The sequence below is a fragment of the Mobula birostris genome, chromosome 14, assembly GCF_030028105.1.
Source record: "Mobula birostris isolate sMobBir1 chromosome 14, sMobBir1.hap1, whole genome shotgun sequence".
Lineage (NCBI taxonomy): Eukaryota > Metazoa > Chordata > Chondrichthyes > Myliobatiformes > Myliobatidae > Mobula > Mobula birostris.
This window is the reverse complement of record NC_092383.1, coordinates 77,149,807-77,166,153: the sequence shown is the minus strand read 5'-3', so window position 1 is coordinate 77,166,153 and position 16,347 is coordinate 77,149,807.

The window sequence follows — 16,347 nt, the reverse complement described above, 5'->3', positions numbered from 1 at the left end:
GAAAGCAAGAGGAAGACAAAGACAAATGATGATGGAGACAGCAGCCAGAGAACTGGAAATGAATACCAATGAATTGATCCACTTGACCTGAAACAGGAGTGTGTGGGACATGGCAGTCAAAGCTCAAACTGGGCACGGCACCTGATGATGATGATAATGATGGGTTCCCCAGAAAGTCTGGCATGTAGCTTCCAATCTGATAGCATGAATATCAATTTCTCCTTCTGATGATCAAATCCCCTCCATCACCACCCCACTCTGAACTTTTACCTCTTCTCACCTGCCTATTTTTTCCAATGATCCACTCTCATCTCCTGTCAGATTCTTTTGTCTCTATCCCTTGACCTTTCCCACCCTCCTGACTTCACCTATCACCTTCCAGCTCGCCACTTTCCCTCCACCAGCTCTTTATTCTGGCACCCTCCTTCCCAGTCCTGAAGGAGAGTCTCGGCCTGAAACGTCGACTGTTTATTTTCATTTCCATAGCCTGGCATGCCGAGTTCCTTCAGCACTTTGTGTGTGTTTCTTTGGATTTCCTGCCTCGGCAGACTTTCTCCTGTTCACGTAATAGAAACCCGCGTGGTGCACTCCTCCCCACTGGATACTTTGTTCATGGTTCCTGCAGCTCACTTCACTGCTGATTCACAACCACTTTGCTCAGTGGCAAGCCTCGAGCTACAAAAGATCATAACACGTGCAGAGATTAAGAATCATATTTGGCCCTTCACTCTGTCTGCCACTCATTAGCTCACATTTGTTGATCTGTATCACAATTTCATTTACCTATTCTCTGCCCCATCTTCTCTGATCTCGCAGTTTGGATTTTTCACAGCCTTTTATGGAAACAGGTGTCAGATTTCTTTTGCAAATTGGTTGTCCATCTTTGCGTGTATTTTTTTCATTGATTCCATTGTGTTTCTTTGTATCTGATGTGAATGCCTGAAAGATAATGTATCTCAGGGTAGTATATGGTGACATATATATACTTTGATAATGAATTTACTTTGATTTCTACTATTTGACATGACATAGGAGCAGAAATAGGCCATTTGGCCCATTGAGTCTGCTCCACCATTCAATCATGGTTGGCACTTTTTTTTAACCCCTCCTCAGCCTTCTTCACAAAACAATCTATTCTTTTGTGTAGGAGATAGTAAATTGGAAAAAGTGGTTACTGTTGTCACGTGTACCGGGGTACAATGAGAAACATGCCTTGCTTACCGTCCACAACGATGAATTCATTACAATGATATATTGAGGCAGTACAAGGGAAAACAACACCAGAATGAAGGGTAAGTGGTACAGTACAGAGAAAATGTAGACATTAAGATTACTACAAGGGAGACTGTGAGGTCAATAATCCATCTTATTGTACTAGGGAAGTATTCAATTGGTCATGTGATTAAATTTCTAGGTAAATTCATTAACACAAAGGGTTCTACAGATGCTGGATATCCAACTCTCAGGTTCAAGGAGCAATTCATATTCCAATTCAGTAGCCTTCAACCTGGGCATGAGCATCGACTTCTCTAACTTCCAGACTGATCAGTCCCCTAGTACAAGAAGATTGGCACCTGGCCTCATAATCTTCTCCGTTAGCACCTTACACCTTATTGCCCACCTGCATTGCACTTTCATTGTTGCTGTAATACTTCATTCTGCATTCGGTTACCACTTTACCTTTCAGTACCTCCGTGCACCTTTGCAAGTTTTAAATGCAAACAAAAAAAAACTTGGCTTGCATACCATCCTATCAATACAGATTATAATGAAATTATCTATATGAACAATATGCAAAGTATCTTTAAGGATGAGGATGGTTCTGTAACAGTCTTGCTGCCAGATCTATTTCAGATCAGTAAATTCTACTTGCTGATTTGAAGATTACAAAGGCCACTGTCTTCCAGAACCTGCAGACTTGATCTGAGAAGCTATAAATGACAGCACACAAGAGTTAGGATACAAATACATGGTTTTATGAAAGTGAAGACACAGTCAGACAGACTAGTGCAATAAGCATTGGCACGTATGCCTTCATCAGTCACGGCTTTGATACATGTTACAATTGTACAAGATGTTGGTGAAACCACACTTTGAGTATTATGTGCAGTTCTGACTACCTAGTCATAGAAAGGATGTCATTAAGCTGAAAAGGGTGCAGAAAGGATTCTTAAGGATGTTACTAGATCTAGACGACATGAGCTATAAGGAGAAACTGGATTCTCCAGGGTGTTTTTCCTAGAGTGTAAGAGGCTAAGGGGTGTCCTAATAGAAGTATATAAAATCATGAGGTGATTGGTGAGTCTTTCTCTCAGAGCAGAGGAGTTTCAGACTAGAGGGCACAGATTTAAGATGAGATGGAGAAAGGGTATCTGAGGGGCAATTTTTTCCACACAAAGGGTGGTGGGTATATGGCATGAGTTGTCAGAGGAGGTGGTAGAGGTGGATACAATTATATCATTTAAGGGACATGTGGAAAGGTACATGGATAGGAAAGGTTTAGAGGGATGTGGGTTCATTACAGGCAAATGGGTCTAACAGGTAGGTAACATGGTAGGCATGGATGAGTTGGGCCAAATGGCATATTCCCATGCTGTATCATTCCATGACTCTGTGTCAGATAAAGTTCCGGAAAATGATGGCTTCCTGGCTGAGCAGTAGTTGGCTCCTCATGACTGGACTGGTTTAGATCAACATACTTCCAGTTGCTTGTCAGAATCCATGAGGAAAAGCGTCAAACCCCTCATCCAGAAGGGAAAGGAGAGAAAGAAGCAATCAGAAATTAGTGACCTATTTCACCATCTTAATATGGCTTACAAGGTTCCATCCAAGGTCAATGCCAATTTGCCATGTCAACTGCAACAACAAACTACTGGAGGAGCTTAGTGTGTTTAGCAGCATCTGTGGTGGCAATGAAATGGTGGACACTTCAGATTGAGACATGGCATCAGGACCAGACTAAAAATGTCAGCCATTTCTTTGCCTCCACAAACGATGCTTGACCTGCTGAGTACCTCCAACTGTTTTTCTTTAATCCATATTCCAGCATCTGTAGTCTCTGATGTCATACCAACCTTGGGTCTTGTCTTTTCTTCTGATCAAATCCCTGCTGTCCCCCGGCAAGAAGAACTCTGACTGCCTTGTTTGCGCACCTTAGGAATATAACTGCCTACAATGAAGTTCAAGTTTAATTGTCATTCAACTATTCACAAATACCCATGAATACAACCAAACAAAACAGTGTTGATCCGGGGCCGAGAGTTGCCAGCTCGATGCTCAACCCAGCATGGATGAAAAGTGTGCAAGGAGCCAAAGAGCCGGCTGGGTTCAATCCTGGGACCAATCACCTCGAAATCCGGTGCTGAGGCTAGTATACCACCAGCCAGCTGCAGTACGTACTGTATACTGTATGACAACAATAAAATACAGTCACACAGAAAAATATATATAGTCCAAGCTCCCGAGTCCATGAATGTTCCAGCAGTCTGCAGTCGAACACAATACACCTTGTCTTTTGCTGAGTAAGCACGCGAGGGCAGCACTGGTGCTAGCATTGACGCCACACCATATTGCCTCTGGCGCTCCAGTAGAGCGCCACAACTTTGACACCTCTCTCCTGGGCAGCTGCGGGTCAAGTGGGTAAACACTAGCTTACTAGCAGAAGGCCTTTGGTAGAATATTGCACATATGCATGGTAAAGGACGTAAGAAGTACAAGCAGGAGTGAGATATTCAGCCCGCCTTGCTAGTTTAAGGCCTCACTATATACGGAATGTGAAACCCTCTCAGACATTTTGCTCAGGGTATGTGTGCAAAAGGAAAATTGGTGTCATGCTAATGAAATCGAAATAGAATAATATGGATCATATGAAGAAGGGGCACAGCAATGTACGTGTAGTGTTCTCTCGCAACAAATTTCATATCTAACATATATCTATTACAAGGAAAAGAAATGCTCCCACACCACACACTTACTCAACAATTACCAAATCATTTGTTCACAGATGTGTACAAAGTGGTTAAGCAGCTGAAAGTGCTTTGAAGATTATATTAGCTAGACCCCACCCCTGTGAAAACAGCAGGTCGTTTATTGTGAAAGAGGGAGCGGAAAACTTAACCCTATTTTCACCGGCAGATTCATAGTCATAGTCATAGTCATAGTCATACTTTATTGATCCCAGGGGAAATTGGTTTTCGTTACAGTTGCACCATAAATAATTAAATAGTATAAAACCATAAATAGTTAAATAGTATTATCTAAATTATGCCAGGAAATAAGTCCAGGACCGGCCTATTGGCTCAAGGTGTCTGACCCTCCAAGGGAGGAGTTGTAAAGTTTGATGGCCACAGGCAGGAATGACTTCCTATGACGCTCTGTGTTGCACCTCGGAGGAATGAGTCTCTGGCTGAATGTACTCCTGTGCCCAACCAGTACATTATGTAGTGGATGGGAGACATTGTCCAAGATGGCATGCAACTTGGACAGCATCCTCTTTTCAAAAAACACGGTCAGAGAGTCCAGTTCCATCCCCACAACATCACTGGCCTCACAAATGAGTTTGTTGATTCTGTTGGTGTCTGCTACCCTCAGCCTGCTGCCCCAGCACACAACAGCAAACATGCTAGCACTGGCCACCACAGACTCGTAGAACATTCTCAGCATCGTCCGGCAGATGTTAAAGGACCTCAGTCTCCTCAGGAAATAGAGACGGCTCTGACCCTTCTTGTAGACAGCCTCAGTGTTCTTTGACCAGTCCAGTTTATTGTAAATTCGTAACTCCAGGTATTTGTAATCCTCCACCATGTCCACACTGACACCCTGGATGGAAACAGGGGTCACCAGTGCCTTAGCTCTCCTCAGGTCTACCACCAGCTCCTTAGTCTTTTTCACATTAAGCTGCAGATAATTCTGCTCACACCATGTGACGAAGTTTCCTACTGTAGCCCTGTACTCAGCCTCATCTCCCTTGCTGATGCATCCAACTATGGCAGAGTCATCAGAAAACTTCTGAAGATGACAAGACTCTGTGCAGTAGTTGAAGTCCGAGGTGTAAATGGTGAAGAGAAAGGGAGACAAGACAGTACCCTGTGGAGCCCCAGTGCTGCTGATCACTCTGTCGGACACACAGTGTTGCAAGCACACGTACTGTGGTCTGCCAGTCAGGTAATCAAGAATCCATGATACCAGGGAAGCATCGACCTGCATCGCTGTCAGCTTCTCCCCCAGCAGAGCAGGGCAGATGGTGTTGAATGCACTGGAGAAGTCAAAAACCATGACCCTCACAGTGCTCGCTGGCTCGTCCAGGTGGGCAGTACTTTTTATTTTCTAATCGAGATAAAATGTGGAGTGGGCACATCCAGCCCTTCGAGCCATGCCACCTAGCAACCCCCCATTTAACCCTGGCCTAATCACAGGACAATTTACAATGATCAATTAGCCTACTAACCAGTATCTCCTTGGACTGTAGGAACACCCGGAGGAAGCTCACGTGGAGAATGTACAAGCTCATTACAGGCAACAGCTGGAATCGAACCCATGTCGCTAGTGCCGTAAAGCGTGGCGCAAGTTATATAGGAGCCCTGTATTCAGTCTGCTAAACTCCCTGACTACACAAGTGTTTCTGCTGCCAGCCTCCCTTACATTGGCAAGCACTGGGATCATTGAGGATGAAAATACAAATTAGGGCCAGGAATCACTGACTCCTCAATCCTGGCCCACCATGCAAGAGGATAGCATTTGTAATATCCAATCCACATTCTCGCCTGCCATGGGAACTACCCATTGTTTATAAAAATTTAAGTAACTGCCATAAAAACATTCGTAGGCCCTTTTTCCATTAACTTTTAAGGAAGAGACTATCCTGCATTTAGCTTGCACTAAGGAACTAGTCCAAGTTCAAGTATGACTCATGGAAGCAGCAGAACACAGCACAGAGGGAAGCCACTAAGTCTCTGTCTAAAACCAGCTGGCTTGTGCTCCACAGAAGCCTTCTGCCCTACTTGTCTTATCCTTTCCACAGCCCATCTGTTCATTTATCACTTATCCACATATCTAGCATTACCACAATTGTACTTCTTGGAACTTAAAGCTGTTAAGGCATCTCTGCATTTTGCAACAACCACTCTCTTTGCATCAGACCATTTAAGACCCAAGTTCAAAGTACATTTATACATCAAAGTAGGTATACATTTTACAATCTTGAGACTTGTCTCCTAACAGACAGCCATGAAACAAAGAAACCCAAAGTGACTAATAAGTGACCATTGCAGTGTGGACTGCAATGTTCCGACAAGAACTGTCCTTTGTTATTCAAATAACAAGCCATGGGTAACAAAGGACATTAAGGACATCCTGAACGCTAAAAAGAGGGCGTTTAGAGATGGAAATAGGGAGCAGCTGAGGGCAATACAGAGGGACCTGAAAACCAGGATCAGGGAGGCTAAAGACGGGTATAGGAGGAAGCTTGAGTGGAAACTCCAGCAGAACAACATGAGAGAGGTCTGGAGTGGGATGAGGACCATCACTGGGTTCCGGCAAACTAGCAACAGAGGAGCTGAAGGCAGTGTGGACAGGGCCAATGAACTTAACCTGTTCTTAAACAGATTTGACATTGTGGCCCCTGCCCATCCCCCACATGAGCCATCTGTTGTCGGCCCCCAAACAACACATATTCCACTCTCCCCTCCTACCCCTTCTCACAGTCCCCCACTCTGCTCTCATGACTATACCCCTTCCCCACGAGAAACCACCACGGTGGGCATCACAGCTGAACAAGTGAGAAGACAGCTGAAACGTCTCAACCCAAGCAAGGCTGCAGGACCGGATGGTGTCAGTACCAGGGTGCTCAAAGCCTGTACCCCTCAGCTATGTGGAGTACTTCGCCATGTCTTCAACCTGAGCCTGAGGCTCCGGAGGGTTCCTGTGCTGTGGAAGACGTCCTGCCTCATTCCTGTGCCGAAGACGCCGCGCCCCAGCAGCCTCAATGACTACAGACCGGTGGCATTGACCTCCCACATCATGAAGACCCTGGAGAGACTTGTTCTGGAGCTGCTCTAGCCTATGGTTAGGCCACATTTAGATCCCCTCCAGTTTACTAGGAGGAAGTCTGACTAGGAGTTGAGGATGCCATCGTCTACCTGCTGAACCGTGTCTACGCCCACCTGGACAAGCCAGCAAGCACTGTGAGGGTCATGTTTTTTGACTTCTCCAGTGCATTCAACACCATCTGCCCTGCTCTGCTGGGGGAGAAGCTGACAGCGATGCAGGTGGATGCTTTCCTGGTGTCATGGATTCTTGATTACCTGACTGGCAGACCACAGTACGTGTGCTTGCAACACTGTGTGTCTGACAGAGTGATCAGCAGCACTGGGGCTCCACAGGGGACTGTCTTGTCTCCCTTTCTCTTCACCATTTACACCTCGGACCAACTACTGCACAGAGTCTTGTCATCTTCAGAAGTTCTCTGATGACTCTGCCATAGTTGGATGCATCAGCAAGGGAGATGAGGCTGAGTACAGGGCTACAGTAGGAAACTTCGTCACATGGTGTGAGCAGAATTATCTGCAGCTTAATGTGAAAAAGACTAAGGAGCTGGTGGTAGACCTGAGGAGAGCTAAGGCACTGGTGACCCCTGTTTCCATCCAGGGTGTCAGTGTGGACATGGTGGAGGATTACAAATACCTGGGGATACGGATTGACAATAAACTGGACTGGTCAAAGAACACTGAGGCTGTCTACAAGAAGGGTCAGAGCCGTCTCTATTTCCTGAGGAGACTGAGGTCCTTTAACATCTGTCAGACGATGCTGAGGATGTTCTACGAGTCTGTGGTGACCAGTGCGATCATGTTTGCTGTTGTGTGCTGGGGCAGCAGGCTGAGGGTAGCAGACACCAACACAACCAACAAACTCATTTGTAAGGCCAGTGATGTTGTGGGGATGGAACTGGACTCTCTGACGGTGGTGTCTAAAAATTGGATGCTGTCCAAGTTGCGTGCCATTTTGGACAATGTCTCCCATCCACTACATAATGTACTGGTTGGGCACAGGAGTACGTTCAGCCAGAGACTCATTCCACCGAGATGCAACACAGAGCGTCATAAGAAGTCATTCCTGCCTGTGGCCATCAAACCTTACAACTCCTCCCTTGGAGGGTCAGACACCCTGAGCCAATAGGCTTGTCCTGGACTTATTTCCTGGCATAATTTACATATCACTATTTAATTATTTATGGTTTTATTACTATTTAATTATTTATGGTGCAACTGTAACGAAAACCAATTTCCCCTGGGATCAATAAAGTATGACTATGACTATGACTATGAAAAAAGACCTTCAAACACCCAATATGCAAAGAGAAAAAGAAAGGAGTCTGAGACCTGTGGTTTACTTGACTATTCATTTTCAATTTATGTTCATCTTTGCTTTAAATTATTGATGGTACGGTATCACCTGAATACTGTGGCTGATAACTTTTGCAGGCCGGTTGCTTCGGAATTTAGCACGGTCCATACCACTGTTACCATAAGAATGAGTCACTTTACCCCAGGTAACATGAGTTTTATTTGACTTACTACCAGGAGTGATATTTTGTTCTTTGCCTTGTATACATATCTTTTGCCCAGGTCACAGGTACATCATTTGACCATAAAAAAATAGAACATAAGAGCAGAAATGGATCATTTGGCCAACTGAGTTCTCCCTTTTGGCACCATTCTTCTGCTTCCTCCCTGGAACCTCGGACACCCTTACTAATCGCCGACCTATCAACCTCCACTTTAAGTATACTTGGTGACTTGGCCTCCACAGCCATATGTGTCAATGAATTCCACAGATTCATCACCCTCTGGCTAAAGAAATTTCTCTTCAACGCATTTCTTAAAAGATCACTGCTAATACCTCCAGAGTCTCTTCAGCTACCTCTTTCAGAACACAAGGGTGCAGTCCATCTGGTCTAGGTGACTTAACTACCTTCAGACCTTCCAGCTTCATAAGCATCTTCTTCTTAGTAATAGCAACTATACTTACTTCTACCCCCTAGGGCATCTTTGTATAGCCCACACTACCTAATATCCCTGTACAACAAAGATGCATCAATCCCAGGTTTGACTGTTTTTTAGTTTACTACCACTGTCCCTCTGGTTTCATTGAAGAGCGTTTCAAATTTCCACTGCCTTTAATGTAAATGCTCCCTGAAATCCTACTGAATATGCCAGCTCCAATTTTATTCTCTGTTGTTCTGAGTTCCTACACCAATCAGCTGATGTAGGAGGTCTATCAACTTTGTTAAATCATTAAGTCATCCTGAATGACTGAACATAATCACCTTATAAACTCTTATGTTCTCTGTAATGGCTTAACAAGGACCTGAAATCATGTTAGAAGAATCTCATCGCTGATACTTGGAACTACTGACGTGAGGGATTGTTAAGACTTTGACCCAGCAGTATAATTTTTGATCAATTCTATTGGGTGCAACATCAAAGTCCAAAGTAGTCCAGGAACTGACAGAGGAACATTTTTTTTTTATTTCTAGAATAAACTCCGTTCATAACAAATACGTGTGCAGGAAATACAAAACCAGTGCATGGCTTTTCTTGACAGCCACAGTGGCATCTGGTCCATGCATTCATATTATTGGTTCTTTTGTAATTTCAAAGATTCAAGGTACATTTCTTATCGAAGTATTATGCAGTCCTCCAAGAGTACTCCAGCTTGTTGTGGTTTGGAGGCTTGCGAGCCTCAATGACCCGGAGAGCTATGTTGGCTGGAGTTGGTGGTTTGTGTTTGGCTCTTGGTAAGGTCACTTATTTATTTGTTGGGGGTGAACTATTATTCAACATCTCATACCTTGGGGGAATTCCACAGTGTGGAGGAGTAATAGGCCTGCAGCAACAGTGAATGAAGCAATGGGACACAGTGGTACTTCAGATTTTCAGTGGATTTAGGATTAATATGGACAGTTGGTCAATCTGTCTTTTGTCACGGGATTTGTTTCATCCATTAGTGCCAAAACCACCAAGAGGACCACAATCTTGTGTTGTTTTGGAGGCCATCATACCTCAATGATCCGGAGAGCTACACTGGCTGGAGTCAGGGCTTTCTACTTTAGCTGTGGGTAGGATCACCCATGCCAAACAGGTCAAAGGCTAGAGGCCAGGCTAAGAGTGGTCCACGGGTCCTCCAGATTCTGGGGTTCAGCTCAGGGCTAACAACCCTGACTGGTAAAACAGCATTGTTACAGAAGCAGCAATGAAGAATCCTCCTACATCTGCGCATGATGGCACCCTTGAGTCTCCACCTGGGATCTGCAGGAAAACTGAGCTGCTGACATGATGAAGGAAGCCCTGAACACTGCCAGAAATGGAGGACCTTCAGTGCTGTCCTAAACCCCAATAGCGTAATGGGCAGTAGGTAAGTAAGTATGTAGGTAGTATACAACTCGGGAATTCGTCTTCCCACAGACAGCTATGAAACAAAGAAAACCATGGAACTTGTTCAAAGAAAAACACTAAACTGCACCCCCACCCCCCCCCCACACACACACACACACACACAAAACACAGAACACAAAACACCAATCCACAAAGTCTTCAAAGGAGTCCAGGCATTTTCAGCTCAGCTCAGTTCAGTTCAATGCAGTGCAGGGTCGTTCATTATCTGCAGGCTGCCTCTACCAAAATCACACAAAATAGCCACCAAAAAAGGAGCGAGCAGAAAGACATGACGAAGAGAACCACAGAGTCCGGTTCACAAACTATGCTGGTTAACACCATCCTCCGACAGCATCGAGGGAAAGGAAGACCATTCAAACGCAGGGACCTTCCACCGGGAGCAAGGAGTGAGAGTGAGACCGAGACTGTCACGCAGACACCTTTCTCTTTGTACAAAGCACCATTAAAGAGATTAGCTTTATTTGTCACGTACGGAGTACACTGAAACATCAAAACATACAGTGAAGTACGCCGCTTGCATTCAGAATGTGCTGGGGGCAGCCCACAACTGTCATGGTGCCTCTGGCACCAGTAGAGCATGCCCACACCTTACCAAACCTGACGTGTCTTTGTATTGAGGGAGGAAACCAGAGCCACTGGAGGAAACCCATACGGTCATGGGGGGAATGCACAAACCCCTTACAGACTGCAGTGGGCACTGAACACCCATCTCAGGAGGCTTGATTGGATAATACACACCTCGAATGTTGAAAAGATTTTTCCTCCGGGACTTGATCGTGGGCTGTCGTCCTTCCTCACAAAGCCTTTGGACTGGCTGCACCCAGCCTCTATGCATCTCTTCAGGATGTTCCGTTGAACTAGAAGACCAGCAAATTTCAGGCAGACAAATGTCCATTTTTTACATTGTTGATCTTCCAATGGGATTTGAGGATCATACCAACGAATTTGCTGCTGCTTCCCTACTAACTCATTATTCCCTGTGATAGGATTGGGGAAGGGAAAATAACCAGTTAAAGCAGGCCAAACAAAAATATCAGAATCAGCCAGCAGTACACTGCAATACATAATAATAAAAACTATAGATTACAATAACAAGTACATATAGAAGTCCCCCTTTGTATAAATTCTATTCAATTCATTCTCACACAAAGTCATTAAACAGCAACAAAATTGAATTAGCGCATTCTGATGGTTCATGTGAATGCACTTGCATGCTCTTCCTCCTGCTGGTTTCCCCCACAGTCTGAACTTGCCTTTGTGTGTGTGTGTGTCTGCCCACTTGTTTCTGTTTACATAGTGTGTGACAACATGCACTATACTTGTGCATGAAAGAGAGTTTCTCTGGTCTGTGGAGAAAAAGACAGAGAGAGAGAGAAAGAGAGAGGAGAGCAAGAGGGAAAGGAAAGAGAAAAATACACAGAGGAAGAGAAAGATTAATAGAAAGAAAAAAGTAAACACACTTATGCAACTTCATGACAGCCAAATATGTTTCATCATTCACAAAATACATCAGAATCAGGTTTTATATCACTGGCATATGTTATGAAATGTATTGTTATACAGCAGCAGTACATTGCAATACATAATTATAAAAAACTATAAATACAATCAATAAATAATAGTTATTTATTTATTGAGATTCAGCATGTAGTCGGCCCTTCTGACCCTTCAAGCCATGTTGCCCAGCAGTCCCCCAATTTAATGCTAGCCTGATCATGGGACAATTTACAATGACAAATTAGCCTACTGATTGTACATCTTTTGACTGTGGGAGGAAACTAGAGTACCTGGAGGAAACTGGAGTACCGGGAGGAAACTGGAGTACCTGGAGGAAACTGGAGTACCAGGAGGAAACTGGAGTACCTGGAGGAAACTGGAGTACCGGGAGGAAACTGGAGTATCTGGAGGAAACTGGAGTACCTGGAGGAAATTGGAGTACCTGGAGGAAACTGGAGTACCTGGAGGAAACTGGAGTATCTGGAGGAAACTGGAGTACCGGGAGGAAACTGGAGTATCTGGAGGAAACTGGAGTATCTGGAGGAAACTGGAATACTGGGAGGAAACTGGAGTACCTGGAGGAAACTGGAGTACCAGGAGTAAACTGGAGTATCTGGAGGAAACTGGAATACTGGGAGGAAATTGGAGTACCTGGAGGAAACTGGAGTACCGGGAGGAAACTGGAGTAACTGGAGTATCTGGAGGAAACTGGAGTACCGGGAGGAAACAGAAACTGGAGTATTGGGAAGAAACTGGAGTACCTGGAGGAAACTGGAGTATCTGGAGGAAACTGGAGTACCGGGAGGAAACTGGAGTATCTGGAGGAAACTGGAGTACCGGGAGGAAACAGGAGTACCTGGAGGAAACTGGAGTACCTGGAGGAAACTGGAGTACTGGGAGGAAACTGGAGAACCTGGAAGAAAGTGGAGTACCTGGAGGAAACTGGAGTACCTGGAGGAAACTGGAGAATCTGGAGGAAACTGGAGTACTGGGAGGAAACTGGAGTATCTGGAGGAAACTGGAGTAACTGGAGTACCTGGAGGAAACTGAAGTACCGGGAGGAAACAGGAGTACCTGGAGGAAACTGGAGTATTGGGAAGAAACTGGAGTACCTGGAGGAAACTGGAGTACCGGGAGGAAACTGGAGTACCGGGAAGAAAGTGGAGTACCTGGAGGAAACTGGAGTACTGGGAGGAAACTGGAGTACCTGGAAGAAAGTGGAGTACCTGGAGGAAACTGGAGTACCGGGAGGAAACTGGAGTACCGGGAAGAAAGTGGAATACTGGGAGAAAACTGGAGTACCGGGAAGAAAGTGGAGTACCTGGAGGAAACTGGAGTACTGGGAGGAAGCCCACACAGTCATGGGGAGAACGTGCAAACTCCTTATGGACAGCAGCGGGAATATATATATTAGATAAACTAAATAATTACAGCACAATTTTTTTTGTCTTTTCATCACAATTAGTCCAGTTTCATAAATTACTCCAACAGATCTTTTTTTTTAATCGCTGTGGGTGAACTGTGGGGGGATTCCACAGCATGGAGGAGTGATAGGCCTGCAGCAACAGTGACTGAAGTAATGGGGCACAGTGGCACGGCAGCTTTACAGTGGATTTAGGATTAATATGGACTGTTGGTCAATCATCTGCCATCCATAATAGTTCCACAGGTGTGACTCAAACAGTTGGAACTCTCTAATAAAAAGAGGAACTTCTTCACAAAGACAGGTGGCCTACTTTTGAGAATTAATTAAGTTCCAGAATTGTCAATTTGCTGAGGAGAATGACTTGCATTTACCATAGAATGTTTAAATCTTGTGGGCACAAAGCCCCTTGTGCCTGTTATAGCTTATTGATAATCCAACCAGATAATCACACTGGCCATGCTCTTTCCCTGTACCCTGACAAAGCTTATTTGGTTAAGAAGTTTGTTAATGCTCTATTGAAAGTGCTATTATCTCTGTTTTCTCCAAAGTTACAACCTGATTTTGAAGGCCATATTAACTCAGGCTGTTAAAAAAATGTTTCTAGATGTAGTTTTAAAATCATTTGCAACTGTCCTTAAATTTGAAGTCTTTGGAGTTTTTCTGTCTATGATCCTGTTCTTGCCATTCACCAGACAAACAAATCCCAATCTGTCCATCAATGGATCAAGAGATGAACCCTTCCGCCAAGGAAACAGTTTCTCCATACAAGTAAGAGATTCTGTAGATGCTGGAAATTTTATGCAACATACACAAAAACACTGGAGGAACTCAGCAAGTTAGGTAGCATCTAAGTTAGGTAGGAAGGGAATAAACAGTCGATGTTCTGGACTGAGACCCTTCATCAGGACTGGAAAGGAAGGGAGCAGAAACCAGAACAAGATGGTGGGGGAAGAGGGAGGAGTATTATCTGGTGCGGGGCAAGGTGGGTGATGAAGTAAGAAGCTGGAAGGTGATAGGTAGACGAGCTATAGGGCTGAAGAAGGAAGAATTTGATAGGAGAGGACAGTGAACCATGTAAGAAAGGGAAAGAGGAGGATAACTAGAGGGAGGTGATGGGTAAGTGAGGAGAAGAGAAAGGGTGAGGTGAGGACTAGAGTGGGGAATGGAAAAAGAGAGAAGGGGAAGGGGGAGAGAAGTTACCAGAAGTCAGAGAAATCAGTGATTTTTACCATCAGGTTGGAGGTTATCCAACTGGAATATGATGTATTGCTCATCCAGCCTGAGTGTGGCCTCATCAAGGCAGAAGAGGAAGCCATGGATTGATACGTCAGAATGGGACATATGTTTCTCCATATGTACCTTATCAAACTCCTTCATGGTTTTGTTTAGTTCTAACAAATCCTCCTTTGTTGCAAGGAGAACCCCAGTTACTCACCTAGGCGACTGCAACAACATCTCACAAACTTGTCATTTCTATGGCCAAGAGGGACATGGAAACACCACCAAGTGCAGATACCCCTCAAAGTCACACAACATCCTACGTCCAAGATATATGGAATTACCTCCTCACCGTTAACGTGTGAAACAACTTTCCCGACAACACTGGAAGTACTTTCATCAGAAGGAGTGCAGTGCCTGGTCACTCCTTTTTTTAAGGCTAAAGAGGCCTGTTGTTCGAAAGATATCCCATGTTTCCTCAGGGCTGGGGGAGGGCCTGTTCAACACCTTGTCTGGTGGTCTCAAAAGGTGGCTTGCTGGTCAGGACCCTACTGGAAAGGGGTCTTTTTCAGAGATACCCAACATAATGGTCTCAGTATCATCATTAGGTGGGGAATTTATCGTTGCCAGTACCCAAGTAGCCCCACAGAATGCTGGGTCTTCTCTTTAGAGGTAGGGATCTCTGCTCCCAATATTTTTCGCTTGGCCTTTTCCGGTATTTTCCAAAGTCCAGAATCCCAGTATTAACACATTCTGGCTTGGGTCCTGGATCTTGTCGGGGTTAATAGACCATCGCCTCTCCCTCAGGAAGGTAACTACCTTCTCTGGTGCTTCCCCCACCATCTCCTCTGAGGGCCCTTGCAATAGGATATCATCTATGTAGTGGGATACTGAGATGTTTGGGTCAAGCAAGATCTCTTGTAGTTCTGACTATAAAGCCATGGCACAAGACCGGGCTGTGCACATATCCCTGTGAAAGACCACCAAAAGGTATACTGTCTGCCTTCACTTGTAAAGGCAAACTGGTCTTGGGACTCAGGGCTCAGGGAAATGGAAAAGAAAGTGTTAGCAAAATCCACTATAGCAAACCAATGCTTCCCCTCCCTACCTCCTATGTCTTCTACAATGGTCACTATATTCAAGACAGCTTATATGAGGGGTGGGACATGCTTAATCAAATACCTAAAGTCTATCATCATTCACCACGTTCCATCTCCCTTCCTGTCTTGCCACACTGGGCTGTAGTAGGGTGACATTGTCGGCCGAATAGCCCACACCTTCAACAATGCTTCCACTGTTTCCTCGATCTCCTTGGTGCAACTCGGGATTCGGTACTGCTTGAGGTTGACCTCCTTGGCAGGGGGTGGGATGTCGAGAGGCTCCCACGTGGCCAGCGTCACCAGTACCATCACTCAAGCCTTCCCAAAAGCAAAATAACCCACCTTTCAGCACGTTCATACCCAAAACGCACTCGTGGGATGCTGCATTCCTAACATAGGTCCTGGTTGATCCGAGCAGATAGCCACCATTACTGCAGCTGCCCAGGCTGGGATAAGAGACCTTCCCAGTCTTCAGTCATCACCTTGTGACACCTGAGATGTGAATATGCTCAGCCTCGGTATCAACAATTGCCACCCATCACCGGGCATTTCCCTTTCCTGATGTACCACAATAGGCACGTCAGATCTCAGGTCTCCTGGCTGGGAAAAGGGGCACTGAGAATATATACAGGGAGTCCTGACCACACCTCTACGG